The sequence below is a fragment of the Balearica regulorum genome, chromosome Z (genome assembly GCF_011004875.1).
Source record: "Balearica regulorum gibbericeps isolate bBalReg1 chromosome Z, bBalReg1.pri, whole genome shotgun sequence".
Lineage (NCBI taxonomy): Eukaryota > Metazoa > Chordata > Aves > Gruiformes > Gruidae > Balearica > Balearica regulorum.
In genome coordinates this window covers 37281991-37294595 of record NC_046220.1, presented here as the reverse complement: position 1 = coordinate 37294595, position 12605 = coordinate 37281991, and the positions used below count along the sequence as shown (strand labels likewise).

The window sequence follows — 12605 nt, the reverse complement described above, 5'->3', positions numbered from 1 at the left end:
AAGTGACAAGGTGAAAATGGGATGGAGAAGAAAAGAAACAAAACATTATCACTGCAAGGGGAAAAAAGCAGTGAGCTGACAAAGAGCAGGCAGTAGGCGAGGCTGCTCTCATGTCTGGCCATATAAGTCGTTGTTTGGAAGAAGACTGAAAACCTGAGCAAAGCCTGAGATGGTGGCCTGAGGCTGACTCAGAGGTTGCCCTGGGGATCAGTGATGACTGAGAAGATAAGTTGTTTGAGCGAGACTTCATAGCAGGCTGCCAAAAGGACTCATGGAAGTCTGGCTTGCCAGTCAAACCAAAAAAAGCCCTGCAGGAACCTTAGACACAACCATACCCAAGGTCGAAGAGGCAGGATGACCTGCTACCTATGCCAGCCCCACAGTGGCAAACCCCAGCTCCAAAACTGCTGACTCAATTTGCACATCAGTCCTTAATTTCACAATTTGTTTTATTCATCTGTGGCTGTGAACTGGCTTATTTAAAAACCTATCTGGAAAATGCTTAGAATATATCAAACCGCCATGCGTGGGTGGCTTGAAGGTGGCAGCTTGAATTAGAAGAATGTAGTACTTGGCTTGAAGATGTACAATTGCTTACGATGTATGAGAGAACATGTAAATACTCTTTCAGAATTCACTAGCAGTTAAATAATCACAGCTTTTGTACAGAAAGATGAAATCATTGGGTAATTTAGAAAAAGTAATTTATTTTCAAAATAAGTAATCCTCTTGTAGATTGAGAAAGACAGAAGATGGTTTCCCAGCAGACGGCTGCATACATGAAATGAATAGAATAAAAAAAATGCATCTGGAACCTGACTTTTATAAAATGGACTCCACTTCAAAAGGGATTCTGCATCTGGTGTAAGGAGTTTACTCCACATTGCCATCAGAAGTGTCGTACAACCAACTGAATGGACTCCACTGTTAAGACTAAACACCGTGTGACAAGGACTGATCTGCACTACCACGTGGACTTCCAGGACTCATGGTATTAGCAATGCACATACTGACAATGTGCCTTATTTTTATTTTTTATTTTTAAACTGAAATTATTCGAGGAAGAAAAGAGAAATGCCTAAGGCTGTTTATCTACTTATTAATTTTTACTTAAAAGTAAACAAATTCAACAAGCATGAGCACACACAGACATTCTGTAAGGCCATGTGCCTTCCTATTACTCCAGATAGGAACTTGGTCTTACTGTTGTTTGGGAATGCAATGATGGAAAGTGAACTTAACATGCATTAAAACATAACTGAACTTGCTGCAGATAGAAATTAATGGCCCAAGAGAAGGTATTTTCCAGTTTCAAAATTATGCCCATGCATTTATGAAGTCATTACTCAGCTGTAACAACAGGTAGAAGGGTTAGACCAGTGCTGCTCTGTATGATCATACTTTACAAATCATGTGGGCTTTATGAGTAGTACTAGGTAAAAGCTTTTATTTAACTTGTATTTTAAATAAATAAATTCTAAGTCCATGTTCTTACAGTTTTGGATTTACTATGACAGCTAAAATTTGATTCATGTCAAAATCAGGACAAAAATCCCAGAGACATGAGAAAAACTATCATCATTATTTAGAGCAAATGAAATACAGAAAAATTAATTACCACAGTAATATCCTATTTTTATTTATCTTTTGAATGAGATCACAGTCCCAAATTGGGACAATTACTTTACTTTTTAATAGACAGAACTGAAATAAAGAAACAACAAGCAAAGCAAAAACCAGACTATTAAATCTGAAGTCTTCACTGCTTATGAGCAAGTGACTTGAATATTTTCTTCACTTCAGTGCTTTCCTTATGGAAATTTTACCATTTTATTCTTCCACACAGCAAAGAAATCCATCACTCTGCTAACCCCCCAAATCAATTCCTATTCCTAACCTTGTTCTTTTTCCCATCCTGACTACTATCAAATTAATCTGCTTTCAACTGTTCCAAAGTAATGGGTTTTTAAGAATTTACCTCTGAATTTATTCATCCCTGAAATTCTCTGACTTGAGCAGCACTAAAGAAAGGAGAATCGGTGGCTAACAGAATGGGAGCCCAGGCAAAACAGCAAAGCAAACAAGACTGTAGGAGGACACAACTCTGCCTCATTCAGCTGTCAAATCCCAAGAAGGCAGAATGCTCTCTCTCCTCAGATGAATATATCTAAAATGAACTTGCACATAGGAAGCATATTTTTCATCTTAAGTAGGATGTCCTCCCAGATGAGGTAGGCATACACTACAGTTACACTGCACCTAGCCTAGTATCAATGCTATAACATAATGTCTATGACATTTCACAGTGCTTTGAAAACAGACTCTACTGAAGAACTAGCCAAATCTTTCAAAGGTGGCATGCATTAATCTAACAGTCTGCAATGCAAAAAGCAAACTCTTCAGTAAATCAGAACTTAATTTTGAGATACCAAGCCTGATACTCAGAAATATTCCTAACTTTTTAGCTTGATCTGTTAGATTTTGTAGTGCTACCTAGGAGTGCCAGAATGGCGTTTTGTTCTTTTTACTTCCCAAGCTGATGCTTTTATTTTTTATTTTACAGTAAGAGTTGTTATGTGAAGAAATAATCATTGCTGTTATTAAAAATCCTGTAAGTCACATGAATAATTGAAACATTATTTTTATTTGTGCATGTTAATTTGTATTTTGAATGTTACATTATTTGCTATTGCTTGTAAGTATATTACCTATATGCAAGAATAATTACAACTTATATTAGAAATTAACAATTCAGATAAATTGATCACAAGTGTAAATATAAACATGCATTCAGTTTATGCTATAGGATATTCTCCATGTGCTAATTTTCATCACATGGATATCTGCATGCCTAGCTTGAAACAATGAGAGACTTGTTTTTTTCCGAGACACCAGCAGCCTTAGTGACTTCAGCTTCAGGTTTTCATGCTCAATACCTCCGGACTGGGTATCAAAATATGAAAATCTGGGAACTGACACCTAAGAAAGTTCAGTTTAAGTGATCCGAACATACCAGGTTAGAAGCCTATGATGGGCTGGGAGAGAAGGTATTTTTCCAAAGCCAGGATCATCCTTTACAGGCTCTACAGAAAACTTCTTTATTCACTATACAAACATGATTCAGTCACTACTCAGCTATACTGAGAGCAGGAGACATCCTCCACGCTATACAAAAGATCACGTATTCAAAGGCTAAAAGGTTACAGATTCAACACAAACAAAAGCAAGCAGAAGAATATCCAAATTGCTTATTTGTTTATGTCCTTATCAGGAAATCACATCTCTCTACTACTTTTGACTGACCCTTGGTTTGATATATTGCTGTTCAAGATCAAATGAGAGACAGTAGGTAGGACAAGCACCTTGTTTTGAGTCACACTACTATTAAAAGGCCAGTCAACAGATGGTACATTTAAAACAACTCTTCTTCCCTTGCTGATAAATACTATTCCATTTAATCCACATTGTTAACATTTTGAGAATCAGAGTTTTTGAAGACATTACAGTCCAAATTCATTAAAAATTTTCACTTTAATATAATTCACTACATATAATTTTGTGTAAAACTTTAAATGTATATGGGATAAACTTTCTACTAGGGCAGTTCCTGTGTAACACTGGACCTACCCCAATAAGTGTAAACTGGTATTTTAACATTTTATTGTTTGGGATTACTCAAATGTTTTTCCTTAACAGAAAACTACAGCTCTTCCATCACCTTCTAGTCAATTTGTAACTCCTCAAAAAAACCCAAAAGCTGTCAGGAAATCAACAAAGAAAGAGATTAAATAAGATTAAAAAAGTGATTATTCCCAGGCTGTAGCTGTATGGCTGTTACAGCACTAAGGAAAGGAATTACATTAAGAAAACACCTTTACATTCCTCTTACCTGCTGCTGAGACACAGCAATACAGAAGTCACTGTTTACAGCATGCAATGCAAAACAGCTTTATGCAATGGTAAATCCTGTTCCTATAGATGGAGAAGCTAGTGCTAATTAGATTCCTCTGTCACCTAATCACACACAGATGAGCTGGCATTCATGGACCTTTACAATTTTAAGGATCAAAGAAATTAGATATTAATTTTATTTTCCTTACATCCTAAATCCAAATTCCAGGAAGAGAGACATCTGGAGCTATGTATGCGGGAGGTAATGAAGAAATTAATCTCTATCAGCAGCAAGAGCTAGGATAGCAGCCGGAAACACTGCACTTACTAAAAAAATTCTAAATATCTTTTAATTAACATAAGTCATTAAGAATAATTTGTAACAAATGTGAAAGATCAACAAGATAGGGAGCACCTCTCACTTCTCACTAGCTGGCCTCATCCTGTTCTTTCATGCAGGATCATTCTGCTGTGAGCAGACCTAGCTGCTGAACCCTTTCTGCTTCTAGGTGCAGCTACAGCCTGTTTGCTGCTCCTAGCTCTGGATCTCTCAAGGCACTCCTACACATGGATCCTTTCACCCTTCTCTGGCAGCAATCCACCTGCTTGATTGAAGAGTCAGTGCTAGAGCTCTCTTCAAATCTACAGCAGTTTAGGAACATTCTACTGAAGCCTGGAGACTTCAAAAGCTCTATTTCTATGTAAGTCCTTCCGACAATAAACGGTGTATGAGCAAGAAACTAAAAAAAAAAAAAAAAAAAAAAAAATTTCTGTAATAAAGAACAATTTACCCTTGGAATCTGAAGAGAATAATGGAATCTTCAGAAAAAGAGTAGAGATGCTGAATGAAACCCCTTGTAGACTACATTTGCCTGCAAGGCTAGGAATTTGATGAGCAAGCATAAATCCATACTACCTTCTTGGTCTCAGTCTCTTTTTTCTTTCTCTGAAAAAATGGTATTTTTTAACAGAATTCCCATCTCTTTCATTTTAAGCCTGAGATGTAACTCACCCTAAGAACTGGCAGCCCTCTTCCCTCGCCAGTGTCAGTTGTAACATTTATTCTTCTTCCAAGTGGACCACTGAAACTGTTGAGAAATTTAAAGCCTTTATCACACCTCAGTTGTAAACCCTAACCAAACAGGGCTGTATTTTACCAAGCATGTCTAATTTAAGACCACACAGCAAACTGTAGGTGTTCTGTGGAGATATCCAATGGAATACCAAAAGCATGATAAGCTGCAATGTGTTAGCATGGCCCTTATGCTTTTTGTTAGAAAGCTTAAATACAATTTGAGACAGTCTACATTGCTGTGTCAGTCTCTCTCATCTGGTTGCTTGTTCATGCATCTCTATTTCCTCGGGGTTTTTTAAGAGCCTAAAACATTGTATCTGGTGAAATAAAATATTTTATTTAATCTGAAACAAAACTTTTTGGTTTTACTGCTTGACTTTGATAATTTAGTTCAGCCGCTAAACTGAACGTTCAATTTTTTAATAGTCCTACCTACACCTAAAAATGTCTTACTAAAGCAAGTAATTTACCCTTCTTCTCCAGTCTGCTGCTTGTACTCAAGCCAGGTACTATTTCATACCAGTGAGACTTCATGGCAAAGAAAATCTTGGTTGTTTGAACTGATAAAAATAAAATACAATCAATAAAACTGAGACCATTAATGTCATGGTGATCTTATATGTTATTTGCACTGTACATGCAGAATTTCCTTGAGCAGCAGCAATTTTAATTGCTTTGCAGTGATAAACCCCCAGCCCCAGTAATATGTACATCCTTTCCTTCCTGGTTCATTATGGGATAGAAGGATAGGTGCACACCTGTGAGCTCAAGCTGGTAGGTTCAAACCCCACAGACAACCTCCTCCAGCTTATGACACTAAACACAGTCATGATTCCCCACAATATTCTATGTTAGATCATTTCAGCTCCCTAAATATGAAAGTAATGGTGGTTTCATGCAAATATGCTGGATGGGAAAGAGACTACTACTTCTCCCCCAAAAAATAAAGAAACATGTTCTGCAAGTATAAACTAGATATAGCTGATGCTAAATGCACACGTAAAGGAAGGCAGGGTATGGGGACAAAGAACTCCTTTAAGGAAAAACCACTTGGAAATCCCTGCAGTTGCAGGGAGCTGGAACAGATGACTGCAACTGGAAGCAGAGTTTCCAGTGACCCTGTGCAAAGCTCCTGAATTTCTTCTTATGGCAAGATCATCACTGTATTTCCAAGAAACAGGGCAAATGAGGGCTTCCTTTAGCTTAGTTCTTCTCTAGAAACACCTAAAAAAAATTCTTAGGATCATCCAAATCATCTGATAAATATGATTTATAACCAAGAAAGCCAAGAAGCTTATTATGAGGACCTCATAGTTCCAAGCTAAAAGGAGACTTTCGTTCCATTCATAACGAACTAACAAATAACCATTCCTTCTGGCAGGTATTAATGTTGTTAGCATACTGAGCTAAAAGGTCAAAATTAAACTAACTTCCTTCATCCTCTCTAAGTTTGGATAATTTAAATTTCAGCATAGTCATTCATATTTCTTGAGGCTCAAATGCAAAATAATGTTTAAAAAATGCAGCAGGGTAGGCCTCTGAGAGACTGAATTCTGTATTTTCTTGCTTAAAACACTCATGTCTGTCACGTACATTGCACCCTGTGTTCCTATTTTCTTTACAATTTCACAAAACTTCTACATTAAGAACTAGCTGTTAAGAGAAAACTCAAATGAACTCAGTCATCTGATTAACACTGGTTTCTCAGATCTCAAATTCATATTAAAATATACAGACCCTTAATAAAGAATTGTTAGTATAAAGCTACAAAGGATTGATAGCTTTGGGGGCAATTTTTCTTATAAGCTTGTTTTCAGTTGTGTCTGAGAATCAGGGGACAAAAAGTCATTCTTGGCCATAAACTGAACATATATGAGGAAAAATGGAGGGAAAGAAGAAAGGACAGGAATCTACTATTTCTGAAATTCAGAGATTTGTAATAGCTGGCTCAAATAAGTCTCCAGAGCCAGAGAGGTTTTGTGAAATATTTAAGGAAACAGTACTTCATAAATCATTTTGTCCAACTTGTTTTGTGGTGAATTAACCTGTGCAGTTGTCCTTTTAAGGCAGACTACACAATTGCCATTTCATTTGCTGAATTTTCTGGAAATTGAAGAAAAACACCAGACATACAATGAATATATTATGAGTTTGGAAACTATTTTTCTTTCTTACATAATATAGTAACAAATTAATATGAAATGGGAATAACTAGACTCTGTACTATTATTCAGTAACGATGAATCTCAAAATAGGTAAAATATTCAATTAAAAACTGTGTTACACTACTCATACCCATATGAAGGATATATTTGTCACTTGTTTCAAATTTAGTGTGGACCATAAGTAGAATGGATTTAGTTTTTTGTATTACCTTGGCCTGGTACATTGATCCTACTTACTTCAAGCTCTTCAACCCTGTGGCAGCTGAAAATGGGGCAACAGAAAATCAGAAAGGCACGCTTCAATTTCAGGGAAGTGTTGGACGTTTCATTCATCCTTTACACTATCCTTATTGAGAGTTCAGGAGTTGGGTTAGTTGTGTTTTCCAGGAAACCCATCAGTGTTGAATAGTGCCATGATGGGAATCATACAATATAATTAAAATATTAAAAGTTTGCCTCTTATACTTTACAGTATAAATGATCTGTGACTGTATTTTACATGAGTATCCTAAATTCAGTTACTGAATCTTTGGAAGAAGTAAGTGTGATAATCTTTTTCGCATAAACAATTAGGTTTGCTTATTCTTTTTACTATCAATAAAAGACTAGTATTTTTGATTTTCTGTGCCTCAAACCCTTGAGTAATTAAATTTAATTATTTAGTAGAAACAAAAGTAGTATTTTTGATCTTCTATGCCTCAAAACTCTTGAGTAATAATACTTCTTAAACACAGAAGGTGTCCACTTGTAACATTAGTAACAGAGTAGTTGGGGGGGGGTTGCTCTTTTGATTTATTTATTGACACAAAAAAAGGCAAAAATTTGTATGCACTAACAAAAGCATTCCTTCTACCTGTTTTCTCCCCCAAAGTAACAGCTAATACTCTTAGAGCTTGCCATGTGCCAAGTCAGGGATTTCTTCTGATCGAACATTAACATTTTCAAATTCAAACCAACTGCTCTAGCAGTACAACATAGGTTTAATATTTTCAGTTAGCTCTAACACATTACATGCATATCTGAGAATAAGGGAAGTGAGATATGTCAGAAACTGTTTTGCAACTAGTCCAAGTCTGGTAACCACTATGTAACAGGATAAATTGTCTTTTCTAATAGCAGAGGGGTGGAACCTAAGATGATGTGTTACAGCAGATGCGGAAGTTTCTAAATTTACAAACCTGATTACACCTGTTGCAAACTGCACAGAAAAAGTATCTCAGTTTATCACAAGACTGATGTGATTTTCTTTGAAAAAGGGAAAGGTAGAGACTAGTATTTTTGCTAACCACTTAACATTTTCTCTAAAAATCAAGGACAATCAGGAGATGAAGTAAGCTGTTGTTTACTGGATTTTCACCTTGTTGATAGGACAAAGCTATTTATACTCCTTCACTTCACAGGAGTTTTGGAAAAAATAAACTGTTTAGCATCACCACAGCATGGGTATCTCATAGATACTACTGAAATTTATTTCCTTAACACTTCTGCAAGATGAAGTATTATCACCTTCATGTACTTTTATCTGGAAAAACGTCCCCAGAACAAGGCTAAAAAATGTACAGGAAATAGGGAATGATGTTCATTTTACACAATGGGGAAACAAAATAGACAAAACGTTGAGTACTAGGTAATTAAAGAAGAACCATCTATTCTATGCAGGAGGGTATCCATGAAAAAATATGATGATGCAATCTATAGTGTTTCATAGTGCATATGTACAGAGGAGACAATTTCAGTCATGGGGCATTATAGTGACAGTCAAACTTGTTACAGTTTTTCTGATAATCATTGGAAAATGTGAATTCATCAGTAAGTGAAGTATTCAGTATAAACACACTTGTTTTCATTGAGTGGAACACAGGTGGGTTTCCTCTGAAAGCAGCTCTGTTTCCTGTTGGTTAACATGCATAACTCATTTAAGTCCACCAGACTCTTCAGTCTGAGGAAGCTTAGCCATAAGGAGTGTTCAGTCCCACAGACGGCAGGATTGGCAAGCTTATAGCTCTGTGGTAGACTGACCAAGGAAAATATGTTAGGTTTAAGACTTGAGAAACACTAGCCTACCTGGCCAGTTGGCTAAAGTATATAAAACTCTGGCCAAAGTGGATGCCTAAGGCCATTAACCAGAGGAACAAGCTGGCCAAGGAGCTTGACAGCTCTTCAAGGTTCTCCCAACAGAGGCCCCAGGATCCCCGGCCACTACATCAGAAGCTGCAAAGCCCCATTTAAGATGATTCTTAGGCTTTAGATGTGGAGGGGAAAACCTATGTAAGAGGTAAGCAGGTTGAGTAAACAGCTGGCCAAGAGTCTAGAAACCCACAGATTTCATACAATTGATTTAATTTTTCCTCTTTTGCTTCTTACTAATTCCTGCTTCGGCTTTGTGTCAAAAAGCTTCCTGTTCTTTTTAGCCATATGACGTACCATTAAGTTCTTATTTTTTTCAGTTGCCTTATCATTCACCATAAAACAAAATGGGCTCACTGTATTACATACAGCTTTGTTTCCCTCCTGAAATTATTGCCTATTTTGTCTCTCCAATGTGATTTCATTAGGAGATTAAGCTTCCCTTGTAGGTTCAGCAGTTTAAGTTGAAGGTTAATAACTTTCCTGAGTTCTGGTGATTTATAAGAAATGGGCTGAGGCAGCATTTCACACCATACAGCTCAAACTCTGGAAGTCAATATGAAACCTGTATACGAGGATCAGGTAACACTAAGAGAGCCTGCAAAAGAGTAGATGTTAATTATCTCATGGCAGGAGGAGAAACAGCTAAATGCTACTTCGTTCAATTTTCTAGTACCCCCTGCAGGTTAATACAAAGGAGTAGCATTTGGCTTCAAAGTGAATGGCATATATATCCTGCCTAATTAAAATGAAAATAAGACCAAAGGTCTTTTATGTTGTTATTAATATTTAATACTATATTTCTAAGCTTCTGTGTGAAGAGAATACCAAAGGGAGCTCTGACAGTATTTTACCCATCTCCTCAATTTCAGGAAATGATAGTATCTTGTTCATATTACCATAGTACCTACTATTATTGCTGGGATTATACTTAATAGTCTTCCTTGTTTTCACACTTCCTCACATTCATATCAGGTTATCCTGACCACTCACACTCCTCTGGTCAAGAAGATAAAATAGACTGTTCATCTAACTAAGCTACTTCAAGTACAAAGTAATCTTTTAAATGTAAATTAGGGACTCAAAAACAAATATGGAATTTCGTGAATTCTCTGCACTATGGTGTTACATTTTTCATTTTCTATTGCAGCATCTAATGATCTTGTACTGTACACTACTGTGTAATCAGTTTTCATTTCACATCCATATTCATTATCTTTGTATGATATAGTAGGGTAAGCAGATTATCATAGGCCTATTTTTTCATAAATGAAATGCTAAAAAAGTTAAAATCCATCTAAAAATTAATCCTTAATTTAAAGAATCTTAGCAATATGATGCACTTATATGTGTATTTACAGGCAGTACTGGTAGTATCACCTTTTTTAATATCACATAAAATTTCCCAAAATAAAGTGCTATTTTTAATTGAGTATAATTGCTCCAGTTTTAACTGCTCTTCACTTTATAAGTATTGCCCAGCAAGCACTTCATATTGCTATGCGGTTCATGTGGTGGTTTGTTTTTTTTTTAAATCAGCCAAAACTGTTCAGCTGCACCTAAGAATGAAACTCATGAAAAAATGTGTTTTGCTCATATTAAAATAATAATTTAAAAAAAGCGCCTTATCCAACATCTCTGCTTTGGAATACAGAGTTAAATTTGGCTTGACATTTTAGCAATGTCTGTGGAACATGTCATTTGCAATCCACACAACGTATCTGGGCAAGCTTCAGTCTTTAAAAAAATCTCATTATAAACAGCACCAATACACACGCCCATGAAATGGAAGAATATATAGAATAATGCATAGAGATAAAAAACTGGCCTAAAACTTTGCAAGCTATACTGTGCAGTTTTATGCAAGATTGCATATTAATAGTAGCTAATTTTTGACTGCGTCACTTTTCAATCACATTCTTCCAAAATACACTTTACATATGTCTGTATAATCTCATACTTGTTGCCCCTGCTTCTTTTTTTTTTTTTTGAGGATCCATACAAGGAACCATATACGGTTTACTTTTGGAGGAACCATATAAGGTATATTACCTTTAGCTGCAAGGTACTGGATTTCTCTGCTGCTAAAAGATAACAGTAAAATTTTCCTACAGTAACATCAAATGCCATGTAGAGTGTAGCACATGCTGCAGTTGGGACTGCTAATGACAGAAGAGTAATGTGACTTACAGGATGCCTGTACAGGAGCATTCTGAAATATTACACTGATTTACCTTGAAGTAAAAAAGTTCAATTTAAAAACGAATTAAAATAAACCAAGTTAAGTCCATCTTAACTTGGAACTATTTGTATCCACGCACAAATTAACACAGCTTAATGTAATACTTCAATCAAATACATTTTAAAATGACCCTTCTCTTCCACCATAGATAAGCCTTTAAAAAACACTGGCTCCATTCCCCACTCTGTTAGGGACTGTGTTTTAAAAGGCACAGTCATTTCTGCTATGTTCCCACCCAAACATAATTTTTTATGTACCATCTGTCTAATTGGACGCTCAAACTGTGGCCTGCCCTTTTTGTCATTTGCTCATTGACTGGTCAGCCCCAGTCCCCTCCCCAGCGTTACAGCTCTTCAGCAGGCTTTTCTCACTTCCTCCTCCGCTAGTGGTTCTTTAACACCTTGTCCTTTCAGTTCCAGGATCACCTACCATTTTTTTCCACCTAAAACCCTAGTGTAACTCCTCCCAAATCCCCATTGCTTCTCCACTTCTGTGTCCTTCTAAAGTCTGATTTCCTGCTAAACAAGTCCTGAGCTATGTCTTCCTTCCTCACACTACCTGCAAGGTGAGCATCTCCGCAAGGTGGTGGCCATACACTGTGATGTGGCGGGCACTGCAGCAGGGTCGCCGAGAGCATAGGACAAGGCCTAAGATTTCTGCCCTGGACCCTGACTTCAGCCTCTCAATACAAGGAAAATACTGCTCAGGCCTGAACAGAAACAAACGTCATTAGGAAGCTCCAGAAAAATTTATAAACAGCACATGGATGACACAACAGCTTTTTTGCCTCAGTCTTATTGGCAACCTCTATTCCCACACCTCTCAAGTGGATGGACCACAAGACAGGGACTGGGGGACCAAAGTCCCTCCCACCGTAAGAGAAGATTAGGTTCATGACCAACTGAGGAACCTGAACACACATAAGACTGTGGGAGCTGACGAGAGGCATCCCAAAGTCCTGAGGGAATTGGCTGATGTAGTTGCCAAGCCACTCTCCATGATAATTGAAAAGTCATGGCAGTCAGGTGAAGTCCCCAGTGACTGGAAAAAAGGAAACTGTACCCATTTTTAAAAAGGGTAGAAAGGACAACCCTGGGAACTACTG

At 37.0% G+C, this 12605-nt stretch overlaps 1 protein-coding gene and 1 long non-coding RNA gene across 3 annotated transcripts in view; one reads left to right on the top strand and one right to left on the bottom strand.

The window, feature by feature from the left end:
- The window catches only part of AUH (AU RNA binding methylglutaconyl-CoA hydratase), a 118806-nt gene that overhangs the window by 13588 nt on the left and 92613 nt on the right, over positions 1–12605 (bottom strand). The gene's annotated exons all lie outside the window — the stretch shown is intronic.
- LOC142599607 (uncharacterized) overlaps positions 1–12605 on the top strand; it is a 33054-nt gene that overhangs the window by 5820 nt on the left and 14629 nt on the right. The window contains exon 2 of the long non-coding RNA XR_012833187.1: positions 2564–2611. This is a non-coding gene — a long non-coding RNA (uncharacterized LOC142599607). The remainder of the gene's footprint in view (positions 1–2563; positions 2612–12605) is intronic.